At 38.7% G+C, this 25258-nt stretch overlaps 1 protein-coding gene across 15 annotated transcripts in view; it reads left to right on the top strand.

The window, feature by feature from the left end:
• Positions 1 to 25258, top strand: part of kiaa1217 (KIAA1217 ortholog) — a 99760-nt gene that overhangs the window by 19543 nt on the left and 54959 nt on the right. Inside the window, exon 1 of one of the 15 annotated variants that reach the window (XM_026291849.1) lies at positions 17069 to 17197. The exons of the other annotated variants lie outside the window; for them this stretch is intronic. The gene's annotated coding sequence lies outside the window, so the exon portion shown is untranslated. Of the gene's footprint in view, positions 1 to 17068; positions 17198 to 25258 lie in introns of those variants that run through there. 15 annotated transcript variants of the gene reach the window in all.

Here is a 25258-nt window from a genome sequence, read left to right as displayed (position 1 = left end):
CAAGCATTCACTAAAATGCCAAAAACAGCACTGTGTTTAAAAACAATGGGGGCCTTAATTGACTGGGTTATGTTTCTAAAGTTACAAAAAAACATATGAAACTGTAAGACATAAATAACACCTTCTAGGTTTATAGTTGTCTGAAAATTGTAATATGAATTTTATTGTTTATTTGATTGTTTTATTGAACAACAGTTTTTACTTCTCTGTAACAGTGATTATGAGGTTGGCAGTCAATTTGGGTAATAATGTTTAATTCATTGTGACAAAAGATGAATCGGAAATAATTTTGTGCTGCATGTTCCTGGATTGTCTCTTGTTTCCTTGTGCACCCAAAACCCATTTGTGCCAATGTGTTGTTAAAATCAATGAGAAAGCTACACTATTGTCAGTCTAAACATGGTTTTGATGGGTGAGAGTGGAATAGCTGCATACTAGATACTTAATAGCTTACTGCCTTACTCTTTGTTGTTGGTGCAGATTAAGAATTTGGGTCAAGAGGTTGGGTACAGTGGTTTTATCATTCCCTTTAGGCCTTCTCTCTAGTTTCTTATCTCAGCAAGAAGTCAACTGTGATGGTTTTGTCAGGTCACAGTCATCTCACACGTTTGAAAGGCAACTTGACCAGAACAGAGCAACAGATGAGACTGCATATACTGTCAGTAGATGTTTAAAGTCTGATTGACAGACTGGCCATTTTTCTCCCATCCATTGCCAGGTTTCCTGTCAGTCACTCTTGAATCACTCCTGACTGTTCAGCTTGTATTCAAGGACATCAGTTGGGAAATGTAAGGAGGGGTTTAAGTGCGGGGGTGACATAGATGTAGGCAACAGGGGGGAGTCAAGTGAGAGAGTGACAGAAAGAGGTCAAGAATGTAAGCAGAGCATGCTGGGAAATCAACAGGTCTCAGGCTGTGTATGTGTGTGAATCCGTCCCTGCAGTAAAGACAGGTTGTGGGTTATAAGGGGGCAGGTTTGTACTGGAAACCAGATGTTCTTTGTAGCTTCCAGTCTCTTCTTTACACGGTCTTTGTGCAGAGATGATTCACTTCTAAAGGGTTATGGTCAGTTTGCATACAGATGATTTGCTCCTAAATTTGGGTTAAAACAACAATGACGGATATAACTAAACTATTCTTCAAAAAGAGATACAGTAATGGAACTAAATGTTTGAAGGGTTTTTTATACTCTATTTCGGAGTCTTTCTTCTGTCTTTTCCTTAAAATTGTCATGTCCTCCCCTCACTCATCTCATTCCTTTTACTCTCTCACGTCTGTTTTTTTTTTATTGTCTTTCTTCACTTTAACACCCTCTGCAGTTTTGTTTCTCTTGTTTTTTACGTCTTCTGTGCTTTTTTTCTGACAGCAGCTGAATCAGTCATTGAAAGATGTCACCGCTGCCCACACATACCCATAAACTCACAAAGGGCCATCAAAAAGAATAAATGCGTATATTCACTACATTTTGCTGCTGTCCTAGCATGCATTTTCAAGTCTGAGTTCCTCTTCAAAGACACTGAGAACTGTGCATTTCTTGATATGGGTACATTCTTTGAAGGTACTGTAACTTTGAAGTTACACTGATACTGCAGTGTTTCACAAGTCCAGTCTCTCCAGGAACCAGCTATACAATAGACAATGCAATTGATATATGATACTTTATTTTTCCTTTTTATACTAGGTGTCTCGCTTTGCGGAGCAGCTGGTGACTTTATGGAGCAATAAATAGTCGAGTAAAGTATTTAAAATTGTTATGATTATTTAAAATAGGCCAGCACAATTAAATATTATTCATTACAGGCTAATGGGCAATGCAGTGTTTTTACTATCAACTAGCTTATTTGTTTGTTAATGTCGGCATTTCAGACAGTGCCAGGTATCCGTCTCCAAAGCTAATCCCAGTTACAGGTCTACAGGGTCAGAGACACCTGGTTTTCCAGGTTTCCACTATTTGGATTCTTCAGAGCCTATGGCTCCTTGGTAAAAGACCCAATTTCACTCTTAAGTGGCAGGTTGCAATAAAACCAAAATCCTTTCTGCCTAGAGAGGGTATAATACAATTAGCATTATTAAGCAATATACAAATGCAGGTTTAGGTTAGACTTTCTTCTGATTTTTGACATTGCATGAGTGTACTGTTCAGCAAAATTATGGCTTGTTGTTTTGGGTATTTCACTCTGGATGTACATTTCTACATGTGCTTTTTTTGTTATTATGTATGCTGTTTCACCAAAAGGATACAGACACCCCAAATTACCACCATATGTAATTTTTGCAAAACCAAAACCAAATAAGGATCAACAAGTCTTGGTATTGGTGACTTGGTATTCTCAGTTACAGAGCAGGCATGTTTGTATTGGCAAAACGACTGAGTCTACTGAATAGAGCATGGGTGTAGTTCGTTTCAACTTTTCATTTGTAAGATGAAGAATAAGCTCTTTTATCTCTTAAAAGTTCGGTAGGCTTTTACCTTCTGTCATTAAAACCCTGAAATATACAGAACTACCTAGACAAAGCTAACGAGTAATAGAAAACATCTGGAAAGGTTAAGGTCTGGAAAAGCTTTAGATGATAATGACTTAACCCCTCTCTAGCTTTCCTATCAATCTTTGCTATCTTCAAACCTCCCAGACTCTTTTCTGTCCAGATGAACTTGAAAGTATTTCACCTCTTGAATAGCCATATGGCTCCTTTGATCCCATGCCCCATCAGGCAAGGATTTGTTAGTGAGATGCTCTTGAGATAAAGTCACCACACATCTTTTGGGGTGACCTCACCTTCTGTTGATTGAGAAGGTGAGTCAATAAAAGAACAGAGAGCGGTGTGGTTACAGGAGGGTTTCACAGTCTTGTCTGCATTTTCGTTACTCATCCATACACAGGCACGCACGACTGCTCTGTGCTGTTTTACTGCCTGATATGATTTTGCAAGATTTGTTAGCGCATCATTATGAGTGGAGTTTCTTCAGCCTGTTTTTAATTGATTATTAAGATACTTTGGGGTATTTTAAAGCACTTGTGTAATTTAACCCGCTGACAGCAGTGTTAATGTAAGAATATGAATCAATGGTGAGAAGTGTTACATGCGTCTACATGTTCGCTGTTCAGTACATTATGTCCGTTTTGCTCAAACATTCACTGTTAACAATCTACAAAGTGTGTTGTGTATGTCTGACAGTCTTGAGGATGCTGCTTTATTTCTTTTTAGAAAAACTGTGGGAAAAAACAGCTTAGTGTAATGGGAATGAGTTTGTGGTTTGGGATGTGATCACGCATTTCTTTGACAGTTAAGCCAAGTGTAGGGATTACATTAATTGCAGACTCTCGTGACTCTTTAAGCCCCCATTTGCTTCCCTGGGTATTTCTTCTTAGACAACTATCAGGCAGACTGCAAAAAGATATTAGGAACACAAATGCTCTATGAGTCGGTCACTGGATTTGTAGTTCAAACCAATCACAAATTCATTTTAATGGCCTTTTTTATGGTCATATCACTATCAGAATTGGGTAATTTATGTGAGCGTTTTTTATTCTCACAAAAGGGAATTTGAGAGTTCACATTACCTTTGTACTACCCAGACTTTCGTATTTTGTGACTGAGCTGACAAATTGAAGTCTGTAAGTAGGAGGTTGATTTTCGGCAGCCCCCCCACTTTTGCAGTGAATTGAGCAATCACAAACTTTCACTGCATGGATTCATATGATTTGCCATTATGCCATGCTGTTGTTGCTGCTTTGCATAGGATTGAGAACATATGTTAAAAATCTTTCACACTTAGTACTAAGACTACTACTGGCCCGATAGTATCTGAGAAACGGCCTCATACTCAGGAAAGGGAAAAAAAGCAGGAGAAAAAGAATAAAATTAGGAGCTTCACTTTTTTAACATAAGTACAAAAGGACAGCATTTGTACTTTTACATCAAGTCCTCCAGTCAGATATTTCTTTTTGCTAAGGTTTTGGCAATGATTTTGTTCCTTATTGACTGAAGTCACTTAGGAGACTCTTTCTTGTAATTGTTTTCTCAGCTGTGGGAGACAACTCACCTTTGTCCTTGGCTTGTCAATAAGCACCCGGTGACTGGAGAGAAGTCGAATGAGTCATTAGAAGCATGTGAGTAGGTGGGTTAATGGTGTGTTCATGGACCACTGGTCTGTTTTCAGAAAATGAGTCGATGTGACACATACCTCAAACAGAAACAGATAATAATCGGGCCACTGAGCAAGAAGAAAGAGCTCTGGTTATGTGACCACTCATGAATGTGTATTGTAAATCCCACTGTTGTTTATCTTTTGGGGTGTAGCTCGGGGCAATGTTGCTTCTTCCTGATTCCTGGGGCTTTGTAATTCTCAAATTCGCCTTTTCCGCTGTAACTTATCAACCCTTAAGTGAACTGTCCTGTATCTGCTTCGAGCTACTCAAGGGAGGAGCTGATGGGTGCTGTCAGGGCTGTCACCTGACTGGTTAAACATCAGTTTCTTCATATGTCAGGTATTAGCATGACAAACATGGTGTGTAAATATACTTGTTATTGGTTTAGAGGTAAAACTGATACTTCAGTGTGTTTATTGCATGCAAAGTGACAAAGGCTGTCTCATTTCTGCAAGTTTTTGTTCTGCCTGTTCAACAGATGTTTGATAAACATCAGTTTCCATTACTGGCATATTTTGTGGCACGCGTGATTAATGAGCAATGTGGCCGCTGACTCGACGTTCTCTGCTCAGCTGTGTGTGTCTGTGTGTGTGTCTGTGCGTGTGTGTGTGTGTGTGTGTGTGTGTGTGTGTGTGTGTGTGTGCGTGTGAGGAACTCAGCCCTACCTTAATGTAAACAGTGACTGACAGAGAAAATTACAGTGGAAAAACAAAGTAGAATCGACCACATCAGGTCTACCTGGTTAAAGGTATGAGAAATTCATGGTTATAGTTCGATAAATTACAGTGGAAATTTGCTAAAAGATAACTGTATGTCAGACTTTTGGTCATATTGAATCTTTAATTTCTTCCATACCCATCCAGACTTCTCATCTGAAGCTTTTCACCTAGTAAAGTCAAACTGATATCATGTCATGTAAAGGTTTCTTATCTTATCTTATGTCTAGACTCTACATCTTTTCTGTATTTTACTTACCATTGTGGTCTGTTAGTTTGGCTTGATTACATGACAGTCTTCAAAGCTAATACTGCAAATGTGCCATGAAATTCTTTCAAACCAGACATCTCACTAACAGACCTTGAATTTAATGTAATGCATGTGTGTATTCTAGCCCAAAGCATAAATGTGCATAATCCACACAACTGAGAGGTCTAAGTGAATGCAAGGCTTCCCTCATGGTTTCCTATCACACTAGACGAGAAATCAATATATATCGGCCTCTCCTCTTTACACCCTTTTGCCCTTCAGGCAAACATGATGTGGTGTATGTGTGTGTGTGTGTGTGTGTGTGTGTCTTAGTTTTTCTGGCAGTATCCATCTCTGATCACCTGCAAGAAGAATATTGGATTGTAGTCATTAAAATATTTTGCGTACAGGTTAAGTTGACATTTTGGTAAATATGCTAATTTGCTTTTTTTTTTTTTTTTTGCTGATGGTTAGATGAGAAAATCAATACTACTCTAATGTCAGTGTCAAAAGTATTTAGCTGAAGTCGAGAGTCGATTACCATAGCTTGTTCAGACTGGTACACTGTGGCTGGGACATGTGATGTGGAGTCATTGCACTTTAGCAAACACAAAGTATGCATGTTGTTCTGTAATATTAGTGATCAGTGATCTGCACTTTCCAGGTCATCATTATATGTATTGCACATGACTGAAACTGTCACCCCTTTCAATGAAGAGTCCTTACTCTATTTAAATTGACTGTGTAATTGACTGGCTCTAACCATGGTGTTTAGTAGGCAACACTGTGTCTTCTTGACAAACACAGCTCTGTTTAAAGGATACATATAAATATATTTTTTTCTTCATTGAAATGCCTTTTTTTCCTAAGGTCATTTCCCAAATCATAACTTTGGAGATGCTCAGGATAAGCACTGTCAGAATTCGAGTTCTCCAGCAAGGCATGAAATTGGGCTTTTAAGGGCGCTTCTTGAAAGCGTACTTGTGGTTTTTGGTCAGGAATAGGAACTAGTATAGCAACGCAAAACAGTCATGTCTCTATTTATTGTTGCGGACAGAAAGGGCACTCAGTGTGGTTCACCCTTGAACTGGGATGGATGTATCAAGTTAACAGCATGTCTTATCCAACTGGAATACAATATGGAGTACAATAAAAGCTGCTTGCTAAATACTAGTTATGCATTAAAAGTAGAAGCATCATGCATAGCCGAAACTCCCTGGTCATTTTGGATTTTTCTTTTGACTTTACTCTGCGGTTCCCTGTGCTGTGTTACTGCAAGTGCATCTTTCAGTTCCTTAAAGCTGCCCTTATTCGTCCTCATTTACAGCACCAAAAGTGACAACAGACTGTGAACTTATGTGCTGAGCAAGTCACACAGCCCAGCAAATGAGCAGAATAAAACATTCACCTCTTACACTACCACTTGTGATCCAATTATAAGACTGTACTTGAAAGCGTATTAATAGCAGCCTATATGGTATCTGACGCATTTCTTATTTTGTGATCTGTGTCAAAAATAAAATGTTGCCATCTTAGATTAGATTAGAATAGATTAGATAACTTTCTATTGATCCCCTAACAGGGAAATTCAGGTGTATTAGCTGTAAGCAAAACGGTCACAACTAAAATAGATAAAAGTTTGGAAATCCATGTAAAAATAATAATAACAAAGTAAAAGAAAAATGTTGTGATAATTGTGGAGTCTGATGGCAGCAGAGACAAAGGACCTGCAGTAGCTCCTTTACATGATGCAAGTGTAGCAGCCCAGTGCTGCTCAGAGCACTCAGGGTGTGCTGCATGGGGTAGGAGGTGCTGTTCATGATGGCTAACAGTTTGATCCTCATTCTTCCATCTCAAACCTCTTCCACTGAGTCCACAGAGCAGCCCAGAATTGAGATAGCCTCTCTTGTATCAGTTGATTTAGTTTCTTTCTGTCTGCTGCTGTGAGACCACCTCAAGCTCAAGCAGACCACTGGATTAAAAATGATTGATGTCACCACTAAGTCATAAAAAATTTTGAGGCATGTATTGCACACTCCACAGGATCGTAGTGTCATTATCATGTACTGTATAGTTGACTTTGTCCTTTTTATACAGGGCAGCGATATTGTCTGTCCAAACATGCAGATATTTATATGCCTGCAGAGTCTCTATATCACCAACTCTTATGTTTTATTCTCATTGAGCTGGAGGCCTTTTCACTGACACCACTAAGTCACGGACCAGATCTGTATTCATCCTCATTTCCTTCAGTGATGCACCTGACAATAGTGTGTCAGCCACAGACTTTTCAGCCACTCTACAGTATTATATTCTCAGTGGCTTTTCTATGTTGTGATTCAGTTCTGTGCACAAAATAAAGCCCAAATATAACTTTCAAGAATCCTGGGTTGGGAGATTGTGGTTCCAACAGGAGCAACACATTACCCTTGTGTTTTGGCCAAAGCACTGGCTTGTAAACATTATTGATGATGTACACCATGTGATACGAGTGCTGCAGGAAGAGGCGGCATTAAATCTCACCAATGTATAGGCTTCTTTTTCTCTCTCCACCCATGCTGTGAGAGAGAGAAAAGAGCCAAGTGAATAAGAGAAATTTAAAGGTTGCATGAGTGGAAAAGCCTAGACATAGCAGGTTTAAACACACTGTCTTTGTATTTTCAGATTTCCTTCTTGTTTTCTTGGCTGCATTTCTCTGGGTTCACCTGTGTGCCCATGTGTCAGTGTGTGTGTGTGTGTGTGTGTGTGTGTGTGTGTGTGTGTTGGCCTGTAACTGTAGTGCTGACAACACAATATACACTTCATAAAGTTGCATGTAACAACGTGTATTAAATGTGGAATGTGATACGAAAGAATTGTGTTTACCAGCAGTTGCAGTTACCAGTCTAGTTGTTATGGAGGTTTTGATTATTGCTCTTGAAATATCTGTTTTCCAAAAGCAACTAAGATTTTCGCACAAATGTGTCCTGCATAACTGTGGCTGTGCATACTGCAGTACATGGATCGTAAAAACTGGCTCAAGCAGTACTAAATGAGCAACACTTTTGGCAAAGGGCCACTTTAGATTTGCAGGCTAAGACACATAAGTTGTATTCACTGGAAGAAGCTGTTGCTGTTGTTCCCTCCTCTTTCAGTGTCTCAATATGAAAGTGATAACTCGGCCATTCCTCTTTGTTTTAGAAGTGTGTCAGCTCTGACAGTGTTTGCTCACCTAGGAACTGAGACTGTGTTTATTTGCAAAGGCAAACTGTTTTAGTTTCTCGGGCGCTTGTGTGGCTTTTTGCTTTTAGAAACTGATGCCAAGAGTTGAGAGACACTTCGTTTTGCTTTTGATGAAACTGAGGAGACAAGTCAAAAATATGTTGTTTGCCAATAAATTTGTTGTAAAGTTTGAATGCCAAGAAATGTCTGAATTTAAATAATTCCCGTCTTTTTTTTTACAATGAGGCCTGATCTAGTCTTATCTTAGCCCCAACATGGGCTTGATGCCAGTGTAATCACATTCATTATAAATTAATTAGAACGATAGAGGAGTAGGGTATATATAATGATGTTTCTAATCAACAGCAATGCAGCAAAGTGCAGAGAGTGCTTGTTCTTTAAGGGATGGTGTTGATAAGGCAAATATACCTGAAATTATATCAAGTCTTTCTAATTGGCAACTGTGTGTGTGGCCTAACCTAAAATAATTGAGTAAATTTCAAATGTCCCTAATTTGCCTCCAGAACAGGGAGATATTATGCCGTAACAGTTATGTGCCTAGCAGGGTCTCAGCCTGCCAACGTTAACACAATGACAAATAACAGAGAGCACGCTCGCCCTGCTCTAAACCTAATGAGATCACTGTGAACTGTGTGCGCTGAATTATGCATGTGTAGTATTAATGGTAGCAGACAAATTCAAAATGTGTCCACCTGTTTATATGATTTTATCCTAAATTACTCCTCTAACTTTGCTATTTAATTTCTCTTTTGCCTCTAATTCAACATCTAATTGTATTTTTACATATTTGTTTCTGCAATCACCCTTTCTATGACCTTTTATTAGTACAGAGGGCTTTTAAATATTCATGAAGGTGCCTGTTGAGCAACATGTAAAATATAGCATGAAAAGAAAGAAAGTTGCACTTTACTTTATACCAAACAAAGCAGATTACATATGGAATCTTTAACTTTTGATACTGAGCAGGTTTCATGTCATAAGTACAGTAAAAGTATGATGAGCTTCTTCCACCCCATAATTGGAGAGTCGAACAGCTTCTGGCATTTAGCGCCCCCAGCTGTACAGTTAATAGGAGTTCAGGCTGAACTTGACTCACTATGCCCACACTAAAGTTTCACTTCTAATGTAGGTTTAGGCCTCTCATAGAGTTTTTGTGAAAGTGTTCGATTTGATGCGTTTCCATTTTATTCCTGCTAGCACAGCTTGTTCAATTAGACTGTGACAGAAAAGTTTCATTTGCCCAGATATAAAACATTGAGAGTGGGGTGACGACCACACTGTGTTTCTGAGGGTGTTTGGTGCATTCTTACAGTATGATACACTAGAAACACTGAGGCAGCAAATAAAATACACTCCTTCTCACCCTGTCTTAAATCTAGGGATTTTTCAAATGGTTTACTGTGTCTGTTTACTGTGATGAAGTCATTGCTAAGACATGCAGGGATTTCAGCTAAAGCTATCGTGAGAATGATGCAGCATTTCAGCCTGAGCCGCAGGAAGAGAATGGGGAGATTTCTGATGAACTGATGTTAACAGCTGGAGGTTTAATACTCCCCCAAACGACTGGGATTCACACAAGGCAGCCAATTTCTCCCATTTCTGGTATCATCTTTATCTTTAGCATGCATATTCTAATTTATCAACCATATTAAATCAAAAAGAGGTGAACATGTTATCAGCTTTAGAGTAGAGGAAGCTGAATAAGAGTAAATTTAATAGACCATTCAACCGAGTGACAGGATAAAAAGATTTAATCTCTTATCAGTGTTTAATCTTATTACTACACTTTCGATACTGCTCTGCAAAAAGTGGAAATACACTTTGAATCAGATTATTTTGGCTGTGCAAAAGTCAATTGTTTCAATCTTTTATTTGTAGAGTCTGTTTCTGACATTTAAGTAGTTCAAGCCTTCAAATAGTAGTAGTAGTAGTAGTAGTAGCAGTAGTTCAACTTGAGTGCATTTACATGTAAGTGTAGAAAATGCTATGTAAGTTGTAAGACCATTCAACTATTGGACTACTTTGATATTTTCTGCAGCAGCAGAAATAGTCTTACTATAAACATTAAAACTGTATTCCACCATCTGATACGTATCCCTCATCAGGACAGTTGACAAGTGTTACAGTAAATGCTTAGGCAGTGATGGGATTGCTGCAAGGAAATGCATCTGTCCCTGCAGGCTTGTTCTTCCTGCAGAGAACAGATGTTGTGCTTCTTGGCTTTGATGATGGCAACAACCTGTGCAACTCAACACAGACTGTCCATCCAAACCCTATTTGTACATCTAGAAATTTTATGTATCTTTCTGCCTAAACTGACCCTCATAATCTGCAGCCTTTCATCAGCCCTGACTTCCTTTTCTCTCATTACAATGTTGACTCAGAAAATGCTCTCGGCTTTGGAAAACATAATAAAAACGCATTATTTCATTATGAGAATGTCATGCATTTCTTTGCACCACTAAAATGCATCTTTTATTTGTATGACAATATTTTGTTATTGTGCTGTGATCACAGCATTAAAGTTAAGTGTTCACATTAATTTACATGTCAAATGAATTTCAAATTAATAATGGAAGTGAAGTTGAAGTGGAAGAAAGTGAAATTATGGGGCGAGATAAGCAAACTGAAAGCAGTATGACTTCTATGTTATGAAATTATGTAAATGTGTTGATATTTTCATACTGTGACCATATGGAACCAAAGAGATGCCATGTAGATGTAATAAGAAAACAGTCAAGACTAATTTCTCTTTTTGCTCTCTTCATACTCTCTGAGACAAAATATTAATTCTGTTTGGGGCCAAATGTTTTTCAATGCTGCATATTCATAACACATTTGTTTGTTGTGTGATCCCTTGGAATTCTTTGACAGGCAGATAGGGAGCATCTCTCATATGGGGAGTCAAGAAGAGTTTGCTATGTTGTCACAATGTGACAGCAGGCAGTTAATGTGATATGCAACCAGCAATCATCAAATATTCATCATTGAACACAATAAAGAGCGGTTTTGTCTATTGGCAAATGATGTATACTGTTAGGGCCATTTATCTCTAAATCCTTGCAGTTACATGTTGCATAATACATATTTTGAAAAGCAGATTCATCACTTTGATTATGATTAATAATCTTTGCTAAATTTTATCTTGACATTGCATAGAATATCAAATTCATTTTCAGCATTTTTTTTCTTGGCCATTCTTTTATTTAAGACCATTAATTCTAATATGGCAGCAGAAGGCACCAAAGTGCACTTATGGGCCAAACACAATTAAGTTAAATGTTTTTTATTACTCCATAAACCTGATTAGGAATCACATTTCTATGACAACAAATGCATGTAGTGTTACTGTTTGCTGGGCTGCACTTGCAATAATTTGAAAGTGTTACATAATAGAAGGAAGGCACAGATAAAGTGATGGCCAGATGTGAGACCAGGTGGGAGAGTAGAAGAGCCTAACCAGACAGGTTCACTTCCTACAGCAGCTGGTGGTTTAGGTTTAGCTTTAGCGTCAACCATTTCACACACATTCAGTGTCTCCTCTTTCTTTGTTTACTGATTTCCATCACCTTCCTTTTCTATTTTTTCAGTAGTGTCAGAAAGTTGGTGTCAGTACCAGACAACAGGGCATTAACTTTTCTGCTCAAGTAAGACGACTGAGAGTGTACCACCCTGCTACACTCAAGTAGTTGCTTCATGCTTTACATGAAAACTGTTGTCATATTTTTGCAACTGCAGTGGTCAGGCAGTGGCTGACATTCAAAAATACCATAGTTATTTATAGTTACAGTCATTCATAGTTCTAGAAACACGCGGCTGTTTAGGATTAGCCAGAAAATAAACCAGAACTGCTTAAAACTGCGGTGAGGTTTTTTTGCTTCTTAGGACATAGTTGGACATAGTCTACACATATATAATTGCTTTTAAAAGCATGAAAAACTGGAATGGCAAATTTGTAGAAGACATGTCTGTGGTTGCAACAAAATTAGCCTCCTTGCATAAACATAGATTAGCCTGTACTAATATGGTTAGTCTGGTTGATATGTAAAATATACCAATATACTGTAGAGCTTATAGGATCAAGCTTCATGTTTGTGAGCATCATCTGTATATTAATAAACTTTCTCATGAGTTGGAAACTTTGCCCAAAATGCATTTAAAAGGAAAGGTCTGGTGCAACTCACCTACCTAAAGTAAGAGGTATCTGTAGCTGCCATCACAGTCAGGAGAGTGGATGTAATCCTTCAAAGCAGATGTGATAATGGATGAATTTTGCTTCCCCACTGGCCAATCAGGCATGAGTTGAGCTAGGCCATTAGATCCCAGCCTTTTATTTCTAAAAAAATCTAAATTGGCCTTGGTATTACACATTCAGAGTTGAAAAGACTAGGGTCAGGCTAAGGGCAACATCACTTGAGTGAGACATTCCTGATTTGTTGAGATGCTCTTCCACAAGATTTTCACAAGAGATTTTCACAAAACTACACATTACTACTTATATTATTAGAGTAAATACTGTAGTAGATGTTGAGCGTCTCTGTATGTAGTATATATACACAGAGGAGAAAAAAAGCTCTCATCATGAAACTAGTTATTCCAGGAAATGTATCATTTATATTAAAAAGCTGTGCAATATGAGGGGGATTTGTTTCCTCTTGTTGTCACTGGAATTCTCAGCTTTCCTTCAGGACATACTGACATTACCTGTTGAGGGTCACAGATACTTTTCTTTTTGTACTTTTGTAAGTTCCTTTATGAGATAGTATATTGCACTTGAAAGACCTGAAATCTTCAGATCACAGGTCAGCCTTTCAAGCCTTTAGGTGCCTGCAGCCTAGCAGTAGCAGGCTGCTTTGTTTATCCAGTCGCTATGTTCTTTGCTTTTCATTTTCTGACTCCACCTTAGTGAGACACTGATGAACCCTGACCACTCCTCAGCACAGAATGATGCAGTCATGTTCTCAGTAGGACATGACGTATTATTCATGCATGCGACTCAAAGACAGAAACACGGTAACCCCTCTCACCCTGCGTACTATATTCTCCGGGTGAGTTCTGTGTCATTGTTCCTTTCCGTCACTCTTGCAGTGTGCCACAGGACAATGAGACTGGCCTCATAGTGCCACAATCACTTCTCCAACCCAGGACTGATGTTTTATCTCTTACTTCACAATGTCATTACTTCATATAGTTATTAATTCAAGAAATACATAATAACATGCAGATGTACCAAGCTGCTACATCAAATTATGAGCAGGAGCTGTGGTGTCCCTGCTGACTCAGATTTTTTTGCTGATGGGTTAAACCCAGGTTGTAATGTGCCGAGCTAACGGTTAGTTGCATAATATAAGCATGGGCACCATCTTCAAGCGTTAACTTAGAATTTCAAGAAGATTTCTCTCTGCTGACTCAGAAATTATAACAGCCCAGTTGCTCCAATGTTGCTGTCAGCTAAACTCTCCAGCCTCCATGTGAAATATTATGAAACAGGCTTTAAAATAGAGAGCAGCAGCTCACCCGGGCTTTGGATGATTTGAGGCTAAATATATGCAAAAGGCAGCTTGTTCCACTGGCTAGAGTGTGATCAGGGTGAATGGTAGCCCAGAAAAATGCCTCTTGTTTTTATAGTTGGCATTATCAATAGAAACATCCTCTACAAATCAGTATCTAATGTAAAATATTCAAAGAAAAGCTTATAGTGTTAACTACTGTTTCAAGTTGTTTCAGGTTTGCTAATGTTTTTTTGGATGTAGATTTCAGCAATATGTCACAATCAATGTTTCAGCATCACTGCCTAATTCAGCATATCCAACAACAATGAAGTAAAGTAGCAGAGGTCATATGACATGCTGTCATGTCATAACTCATCCAGGTCTTGTTTTGCTTGATATGATTCATCTTTACTGAATTTTACTACTTTTAATGGCTTCATTTATGTTTTTCCTAACTCTTTTAAATTCTTATTTTCTTATTTTATTTTTTTTAAAACGTTCTTTGAGATCATGAAACCACTCAGTCTTTTTTTTTTTTCCTGAATCTTCTGGCATCTGTGTTGCTGAAAGCAAAGTGCCTGTCATTTCACTCTCTTTACTCACGACAAATTATGCAAGTGCAGTCGAGTTCAGTCGCTTCCAAGTCACACAGGTGGCTCATTCACTGAGTGACTGCAGGATTTGGTTCCTCAGTAACAGACTGGCACAAGCTGATGCACCAAACTGAATAGCTTCAGGTGTAATCCTCAACTGCTTTCTCACTCTTTATCCCAAATGTTTTGATATATTTTCTCTCCCTCTCCATTTGTTTGGGTGTCCTTTCAAGGAAGGAAGGATTTAACACTAAGGAATTAGTTAAATGTGTCCATTTTCAAGAAGCGAGTGACGTCAAGGCATTTTCTTCTTTTGCATGTCATCTCGAGCCCAAAACACATTCAGAAGTGCATGTAAATACAACCACATACATATACATACCAATACAAATGCTGCACTGTATACACTTCATTGCATCTGCCTCCTGTTGTCGGCACACCAAATGACTCTTTGCTCTGAGTCAACATCTCTTTCTCATTCTGTATTATGAGATTAATGAAGCATAAGAAATAGATGCTGATGCACAAAGCCTCCATGCTGGCACACCTGAGCCACAGAGGGAGTGACAGAACACATTTTCTTTTTCATGTAGATGCTTTTCTGTACTAACCGCTACTTTGAAGTTTCGTTCTTTTGTGCATCTGAGCCCCCCCCCCCAATAAATGAGCCACAGTCAGGAAAGTCCAGATCTTGTCTGTCAGTGTGGGGGGTATTTTTTTTCTACTTGTGTGCACAAGAGGGGTCTGCAGAGGAAGAGTAGCCTCCTTGCTCCAACACATGGTGCCCAGACTAAACAACAAGATGAATGTTTCCTGCAGTCAGCCTGAAACAGAGGCACCACAATGTGCCTATGTGGCCTGACTGCCTGACTGAAATACTCACACTCACAACAGAATAAAGGGCAAATTAGAGAAATGGAGTAAAGAAATGATTGGATGACTGAGATGGCAAGAAGAATAGGTAATCAGACAGTTTAATTTCGGGTCCACTTGAGTGATTTTACACATTATGTTTACTCATCATAAGAAGTACTACCCAAACTGTGAAAAACAGGTGTAAACTGTGTTCTGTGGCCGTTGAGAAAAGTTAATACAAGTGCAGGAGACTAAATTTTTAACACAAGACCTACATTACAAACTGACGATGTGGAGTTTGAAATATACTGATTAATAAGGTATGAATAAGGGCTGGGCGATAAAACAACCGCTGTATTTATAACAGAGAACCTAAGGAGTAATTTTTGATCAATAAATCTATTTAAATGTTCTGCATCTGGGTCAAATCACTGTGCAATCATGTTATATAGACTAAAGCAATAGGGTTATGTAACTGACGTGTAGGGCCAAATCAAGAAGAAACACGCACTGCTGGAAACGTAAGGGATGATCAGGACAGTCAGGCAGCACTGAAACTGTTGTGAATAGAGGATGTATTCTGCTATGTTCTCGCCCTGCACTCAAGAAATATGTTCAAGAAATATATTCCAGAAATATGTTCTCTTTGAGAAGAGATGCAACCCACGTATTTTGTCTGGAAGAACCGTGTTACCTAAAACAACTGTGTGGCTTACTGGTGTGTTTTCTGTATGCCAATGGAGATTTACATTTCGGGATTATTTCTTAGATTTTTGTTATATTTTGAATGCGTCTGGTCATTGGTGTCTCAAAATCATATTGCACTTTGCTGTTATGTTCCCAGATCTAAAGTTATAAAGAACTGGAATTATTCTTTAGGCTTCACGTACTCTTATTCATAACCAGAACAGAGGTTAGCATTTTAGTCCTGTGACCACCAGAGCTGAACCTAGATCAGCCTAAACTCTCCCAAAATCCACAAGATGTCACCATCATGGCGGAACAGTTAACTACACCAACAAAAGCCCAGTGTACTCCTGTCAACCTGTCTCCTCCCACACATCACCTTTCACTTCATTACCCTGCACCCCCACGTCACACCTCCACCCTTTATTTACTTCAGGCAAAACCTAGAAAGAGCTGGCCCAGCTGTGTTTGGTCAGCTTAGTGAAGCAGTGAATCTGAGGTTAGAGCTAAAGGGGTTGTATTGTGCTGCAAACTTCAGGCAGACTATGAGAAAGGTGCTGTGTTTTGGAGACGGTTCTCTGAGGCACTCCCAGTGCTACAATGGGCTGAGCCTCATTGCAGTTTATAACAACAAGCTGGTGGTTTTAGGGAGAAAGTTCCACCCCCAATCATTACTCCATACTACTACCCCGTTTTCCTCATTTCTGAAAAAGTGTGTCTGTTTCAGTAGGACATTGAAGCAGGAAGCCCCCTCCATATGTTTTTCTTCACCCCACCAATCACGTTCCGCTCCTCCCCCTATGTTCACCACTTCAACTTTTAGTTTGCTTCTTCCTTGCTCTTCTTCTCCTGATTGAGAAGTACAAGGCTTCACAGGTGGTGACAAGAGTTTAAAAAAAAAGAGATTAGTCTGAAAGGGAACACACTCACACACAGATGACTATATGTGACAAGCTGTTGGCTGAGAAAGAGAGGGGTTGGAGGGGGAGCGGTCGTTTCTAGGATGACCTGATTGGAGCATAAGCAGCAGCTCAGGAAGTGCTGAAGTAAGAGAGAGAGAGAGAGAGGGAGCGAGAGGGAGGGAGAGCACGGGAGGTGTGCAGATCTGCCAGGACAGAGCAAAAAGTTTGGGGACTGCAATGGGTTGTTAGTTTTGTCACTCTGGTTGTGTAAAAGAAGACATCTTTACTTTTATTGGGACATACTATATTGCAGAGAACCAGAAAAGAAAGGTATGTAGCTACATCTCATATAAGGACACACACTTTCACACAGATACGAACTGAAAAATGCAAAGATGCTCAGTCATATAGGTTTATATCTATATCTCTTTCTCTGATGATTCAAATTGATGTATTCTTAGGCAAATATCATTGTATGACTTAGGAACTGACTTGTTATTATTTCACACAATATAGCCTGCCAATTTCCAGAGGGTTTTTGAATAGCATCCAGTGTTTTGTCCTGTAAGTGTATGCTGTTTTCTGATGGTTTCCCCTGGCTCTGAATGCAGCTTGTTTTGCATAGCTGTTTTTGTGATGCCTTGAACTGCAGCCAGCCATTCAGCAGGCAAAAAGAAGAGCATCTAATGTGCGTGTGGCTGTGTCTAATTAAGCTGAAGTGGGGAAGTAGAGTGGTGAGGGTCTGACCAATAGAGGTTGAACTTGAAGACAGCACAGTCAATTTCACAAAACACAGCCCATACAGAGACTGTGTGTCACTTTCGGTCACTAAATCTTTTTGCTTTTTTTTTTTTTTTTTCAAATCTCATCTGCCTTTGTAGATCACTTTGAAATTACATTTGTAGGTGAAACTAGCTGGTTGTGGAGCAGATTTATGGTAGATTTGGCCGTGTGTGGTGCTGTTTGCTTATTGGATCAAATGGATTGCTAAATTTTCTCACCAGGCAGATGCTACATTCCTCCTCTCAAAATAAGCATTAATGTTACTGTGCAACTTCAAAGATAACGCCTTGCTCACATATCGCAGAGATCCATTAATAAAACAGAGCAGTAGGTCATGGAAAAACTCCAATAAAATAAAAGGTGATCACTTTTTATCTGAAAGCTATGCTAGTTAGTATTTATTATTTGACTAGTTGTCACTACACTGCAAAGAAAGTAGTGTTTTAAGTGTTTTTCTGTCTTAGCAAGCCTAAGTTTCCTGTCTGGATCTCTCAAACACTGCTAGAATTACTAGAAATCTTTCCACACCAGGAGAAGGCTTGCCTGCTCAAACAGAGACAAATGGAAAAAGTTAATTTCAAAACTATTCATATGTAACTGTATGATAAGAATGTTACCTAATGTCAAAGCTTGTTTATCGCTATGATTTTTTTTTTTAAACAGCAGGATATATTCAAGAAATAATCAGCATAAGCTAAATTCTATCAGAAAAAACAACTTACAACTAACATTTTTTTTTTTTTTTTTGTATGTGTGTGTGTTATTTTACTAATCTTCTTATTTTTGGTTCGGCTGGCATGGCTTTATTAGTTCATTTGTTTTTAGTGTATTTTTCAACCTGATGTTGTTTGTTTAAGTCACTATTTGAATGAACCCCAGGAAGACTAGCAACCACATCATAGAAGCTAAAGAGGATTCAAATAAAGAATAAAAAATGAAGTCACCCTGCTGGGAGCAAAAATAGACCGGTCAAATAGGAGCACCTCATCAGAAAGACAAATGAGCAAGCGCCCTTGAACGCCCTTCAAAAGCCAAAATTCAGCCAAGCCTTTTTAAAGTGCTAAGTGTTTGCATATGAGGTGCAGTAATTTTGGCAGAGTCTGTAGAAGCAAAGACACACAGTAGCTCTTGGCCATATGCCTCTATTATCACTTCGAGACACACAACCTGACCGCTTGATTACCTGGCTGGTCTCCTCTGTTGCATCAGCGTCCAGACATAGCACATCATATCTGGATCTCAGCAGGCACAAACCTGGGCCATATGTAGTAGCTGGTGAAAATGTGTAGCTGTGGGGTTGGATGGCTGTCATAGGACATTGTACTCAGTGGAAACACACCTGGGCTAGTGTCACGGGGCCGAGGAGCGCTGAGGCCAGGGAAGGGGGGTTCGGGGAGATCGGCCAGGTGTTTCTCCAGTGAGTTGTCTGAATTGTCATCCCTCACTGGGCCCCTGGCCATCTCACACCATGTCTTATTGAGCTGCGAGATTTGATCAAACCTCATTACAGAGCTCTCATTTCAGCTTCTAGTTGAGTTGACCAGGAAGTTGAGTTGTGGAGATGATTAAAGTTTCCCACAGTTTAGGGAAATAAACACACAGAAAGAGAGGAAGACAAACAGAAACCGGTGCTAATGCACGAATAGCTTTTAACTTCAAACAATATTAAAGACTCAGTTGGTCCTGAGCTTTGGCTTTCTCTGCTAAGCTTAATGTGTTTTGTAATTTGGGCGAGCTGACCTTTTAGAATGAAATCACCATAAAAAGATGTTTGGGATTTTTTTGTATGATGCCAACCAACTATATCACAAGCTACTTCTTGGGTTTAAGGATTATATAGGGGTGGAGCACAATAGGGACGAGCAGAGAGTTCAGTATTTGTATTTGAATAACACTGAAAATAGTTGCATCTGTCCTGTTTTTGTTAATATTCGAGCTTGTTGTCTGCAAAAAATCCTGCAAGCAAAATAAGGTAATGTGAACTGACAGGGCCAACAGACGAATGCTAGCAATCTCTCCTCCAGTCAAACAAGCTCTGCTGTGTCTATATCTTTTAAATTGAAATAATGGCATAGCAATTTTGTTAGAATCATTAGAAACAGTGTTCCCTTTTCCCAGCATGATATCTGCGACCGTGTGACCTACTATTTGTACTTTGCCAAATACAAATACTTGTATTCAGCTCCCTAAAATCCCCTGGTTCATACACAGTATACGACAAAACGTCTTACAATAATTGTATGGTGATTACACCTGTAGGTGCCAATTGTTAATAAATTACATGTAAAATGTTTTTGAACAGTGCAACTTTCCCAGGTTTGGTCTGGATTGTGTCCAGAACAACCTGGCAAATCATGATAAAGAATTTCCTGTACACTTACTTAAGACACTATGATCTCATGATCTCATGATGCTCATCAGTAGGCAACTTAATGCAAAATGCAGTTGTGGTAGTGGTTATGATGTATAGGAAGCCATACTAATAATAACAAAAGGCACAATAACTATACAAAAAATGACACCATGCACAATTTGCTATTTACGCACTTCAGTACTTACCTTGCGTTTAAAAAACTGATGGGTAACTGCCTCTAAATTGGTACAGTGGTCATCTGTGGAAATTAGTTTCAGTGACTGATCAGACATTTAGAAGGATATTGCATGAAGTCAACCTCTTAATGTGAGGTGCTCAAGAAGAAAAACATTGCTCATAAAGTGGCACAAAGGCTTGGTGAATATGGCAGCACATTCTTTGGTGAGATGAAACCAAAATAAATTTGTCTGGATGAGATTGTTTCCACCATGGTTGGTGTTGACTTGGCCAGGATTACCACAGTGAGAGCCATGAAACATCGAGGAAGGAGGGTTCTCATATTGGATTGCATGTGTAATGGAGATGACATTTAATAATTTGAACCCAATAACTGACTGAAAAAATTAGGCAGATCAGCAAAAACCCCAGAAAAAAAGCAGCTGAAGAAGCACCTGAGTGTAGTTGGGTGTATATTTGTTGTATACTGTAAATCTCATCTCACACTTTTTCAGGACAGTAAACTGTCCATTGCTGGTATAATTATAACAGTTTTGTTCAATAAGCTCTCAGATTTTACCTGATTTGCAAATAAATGATCTTATCCTCCAGAAGGTTTTTCTATCATTTCAGCAGCTTAGTCCAGAAGCAGTCCTTATGGCCAAAACATCCTATCAGAAGTGGGAATGATAACAAGGTATAATCAGATAAAGTCTCTACCATAGTAATTGACTTCTACCCCTTGTTAACTGACCTCACTTTGAACCAAAGGATTTGCTGAGGAACAGAGGAAGGTTCCCTTTGAAAAGCTTTTATTTATGCAGTGGAGCACAGAAATTACAGTATACTGTATAAAACCTTATCATAACCCCAGCTTGAAAGGAACAAAAGCTAAACCATTTCTATTAGAGAGATTTTGTGAAACAACTTTCTGTCAGCTACTATTGAAGTGTTTGGTTTGCATGGAAAAATATGATAGACCAGCAAAAGATAATTTAATAAGGCAGTGGTGATTTGTAGTTCAACTAGTTAAGATTCACTGGTGTAAGTCCTCTCTTCTTTCCTTTTACCCATCCCTTTTAATTGATATTCAAAATTAGTCTAAAAGGAACATATTCATTTAACCAGGGGAAGAAATCTAAATCAAATACACATCAAATGGAGATCAGAAATACCAAATATAATATGGAATAAAAGATTTCCCTGGTCTTGTTGTGTTGCATTGTATTGCTGTTGGGTGATGGGAGAGAGAGGCTTATGTTATACCTCAGAATGTGCTGCAGTTGTTGCTGTAAGCTTTTCTATGACAAGGATTATATAAGGGGGAAATTAAGCTTCCTGTCATAATGTCAGAAACTGGAGCTAATGAAAAATTTGCCAAGACATAAATTTTGATTTATATGTAGTGCCCTCTGCAGAGAGTAGGACGGAAAAGTCACTTAGTTCAACAAAGAAATGGGTGAATTTAGAGCAAGAAGACAAGTGTAAAAAACCTAGTAACTCATAAATCTATAGTTTTTATTCAGGACATAAATGCTTGTAACACTTGGATGATACATAAGTACAGTGGCAGATCTAGAAGTTTTTACATGGGGTGGTAAACAGTTAGCAAACGGTTTTAATGAGATACGAAGAAACTATTTGTGTCACAGTGGAGGAAATTTACATCACAAAAGAACAGAATAGAAATAAATAAAAGAAAACAAGGTATTTACAATAAAAAGTACATTTAAAAATGAGAAAAATATGTATAAAGTTTAAATCAGACAATATTTCACTCTGGTATATTGTATATTTACAAGTTTTTACAGGTTTACACAGTCTATAAGTGATGCGGTCAGCTAGGGGTCTAGGAGCGGTGCTGGTTGTACAGTCTGACAGCAGCAGGGAGGAAGGACCTGTGGTATAGGGCTCCATCATAAACCTGGGATGGAGCACTCTGTCACTGACAGAGCTGCCTACTGCTTCCAGAGTCTCATACATCTGGTGAGAGTGAGTCTCCAACAGGGATGTTAGCTTAGCCAACATCCTCCTGTCTCTCACCCACTGGGTCTAGGGGACTTCCTAGTACAGAGCTGGCCCTATGTGGGGGTTCTTATATGAAATAAAAATATAATTCTGCTTCTGTAAGTAAATGGAAAATAATATTCACAAATTTATTTTTACTATATATTTATTCTTACATTATATTAATAAACACTGCCCAGACATTTTAAATCTGAGAGAAAGGAACAAAACCGGCTTGGAGGATGATTTGGACTGGGGGAGCAGCTCGGGGGCAAACACTAAAGTAGATCCACTCCTGCATAAGTAAAAACCTCTTCCTCCTTCGTGACATTTGACGTCTCCACATATTTCAGTGGCTCCACCTTTTCAGTTAAGTCATTTGTTTGACCATCTTCTCTTTTGACAAATGTTCTCCACCCACACTCTCAGACAGAGGCATGAGGGAGGAGGGAGGCACAACCAGACACTGCAACCGCACTCTTTAGTCGATATTAACCCCTAACTTTTTTCACAAGTGTAAACATCCCTCTGCCTCTCCCATCCGTCCACTCCTTTAGGCATTTAGTTTGACTTGGTGCCTCCTATACCACACAAAAACATGCTAGGGCTGTTTTTGTCTAGTGACTGACATGCTTTGTGTACACTTTAAAAGGTGGGGTATGTTTTTGTATGGTTGTTCCATCCTTCAACAATTGTGCCCTCTGAGCAAATTAATCAGGAGGAACAAACAGGTGAGAACGTTTTCATAGAGGAGACTAACTGCGAAAGTGCACTGATAATTATAATTTTTCTCTAATTAGCAACCTACAAATGCCCTTGTGTCAGGAAGTTAAAAATGTATTTGCTTACGTCATTCCTGTTCTTTGAAAGTGTCTAAAGCACTTGAGGTTTTCTGTCCTCTCAGAGCAAAGCTTTGTTAATTAAGTAAAGTCTGACTTTGAGTATTAAAGCTGCCTAATCCCAATAAATATAGATGAGATTTCTGTCCTGAACCCTATTTAACAATTCACTTGTGTCCTTTTCACAAAGATGTTGGCTTTTTTAACTATTCTTTTGACCAAGCTGACCACTTGCTAATGGCTCACTGTCGTGGCATGATTTTATAATTACTGTTCTGCCTGACTCGGTGCAATAAAATTTTGCCATGGCTGAGATTATAAAACCCCTAATTCTGAAAATTTTCTTCAAGGCCTGTGGCATTCAGGATGCTTTCATTAAGCCAAGCTATTCTAGGAACCTCAGCTACCTGAGCTCTGGACTTGGACATTATGAGGAAACCTGTCTTCTATCTCTGCATGGTCTGTTTGGTCGTTCCTGCTCTGACTGATAAATAGATGTAACCATGTAAATACTGGATAGGCCCACTAGAGTACTTTAAACCATTCAAGGCTAAATGTAGCGAAGGCTATGCAGACAGAGATGCTGTATTTGCACTGTGTATATGGCCACATGAAGGCATAGAATCAGGTCTGAGGACTTTATTTAAGTAGTAGGATTATACAAGTGTGACACTTCAGAACTTTAAATCCATACCACGGTTGAGGACAGATTTTTTTCACACATGATAGACTCAAGAGTTTGCAGTGAAGTTTTGTGATTGCAATAGTAATTTATGATCAGTTTTTACTTTGTGATTTGGTCCCCCACTTTGAGTCTGACTGTTTTAATGGATTACATATATGTAATACATATATATATATATGTATATGACATATGGAGCAGACTTTCTTACTTGCAGAGGATAAATCATGATTTCAATGATCCCCTGTCCTGGTTGACATTTTTATTGATGAATTCATGGTGTACTGAAAATTTTAATCACAGTGTGTTTGCCAGTATTTAATGCACCAGGATTTTGACCACGTTCAGTGAAACCTCACATGTGTTGCTCACATATCTTTTTGGCAAAGACGAGATAAGATGAGACGTACCATAATTACATGTATAAACAATAATAATAATAATACACTTGTATTCTGAGCAGTTACAATAAAGTAATAAGTGAGACTTTGACTAAATAGATAAATGTTAATAAGATTAGCTGCTGTTGGATTTGATCTATGAAATGTGTTAATGTTTTATGGCATATGCAAGATGATCTTTGCTTTGAATAAAAACACTTTAAGCTACTACTAGCAGTACTAGTAGTACTAGCACTGTTAGAACTAAATAATTGCCATTTTTAAAGTTGTGTTTTTCTAACTTTTGGATCTTTTTGTCAAGACTACACTTTTGTTCCAATGAGCTATTCTCCCCTGGAGTGAAATCAGACATGCTCTATGTTTCCGCTGCACTACAGTTTCCTAAATGAGTTTGTATTGAATGTCATTGTCAATACAACCTAGACATGGCTCCTTTGAAAGAATATGTCAGTAACATTTTTGCAGTCTTTATGGTTTAAAATCATCATAGTATTTTGCATTGTAGCATTACCTTTACTTACAAGGTTCTTGTCTGTGTTTTTAGCTGAGTAGCTCCTTCACAGTATGTGATGTGAAACTGTATATTGTAGAGCTAGTGTTTATAGATAATATCTGTATTATGGGGCAGTTATAAGGGTTACCAGCCTATCATTACATTCTCCATAAAATGTGTAGTAATTGGTTTGCTTGAATTTTCCATTCCCCCAAAGATCCCACTCGAAAAGTCAAGGCCACAAAACATTCCACGAAGTTCTTAACATTTCCATTAGTTTATATAATGGAAGGAAGATGGGAAACAGCTCCTCAACACACACATTCACCCACACACCAACACACACAGCTCAGTTCCTTGTGCTCTTTGTCACGTTTTCTTAGCACTTTGTTTCACAGTTTCCTTCCTGTCAGGTTTTCCTGCCTCCCCGGTAGCAACACAACAATGTCCCACTTCATTTCATCTCTCCAAGATCTGAAACCACTGGAGCCATTGGGCTGTTAGACATATGCTACAGCCATTAGGTGTTGGATGACAGTGGTTAGCCACACTGCAAAATAACCATCTCACTACGTACATAATGAAGTTGAGGGAAGGAACGGGGGTAGCAAGTTGTCTGCATCTGCAGCTGTGTTGAAATGTGATATGTTGCCTGT

Source organism: Mastacembelus armatus, chromosome 20 (assembly GCF_900324485.2).
Source record: "Mastacembelus armatus chromosome 20, fMasArm1.2, whole genome shotgun sequence".
Classification (NCBI taxonomy): domain Eukaryota; kingdom Metazoa; phylum Chordata; class Actinopteri; order Synbranchiformes; family Mastacembelidae; genus Mastacembelus; species Mastacembelus armatus.
Note: the sequence above shows the minus strand (reverse complement) of the source record. Positions and strands in the feature narration are given on the sequence as shown.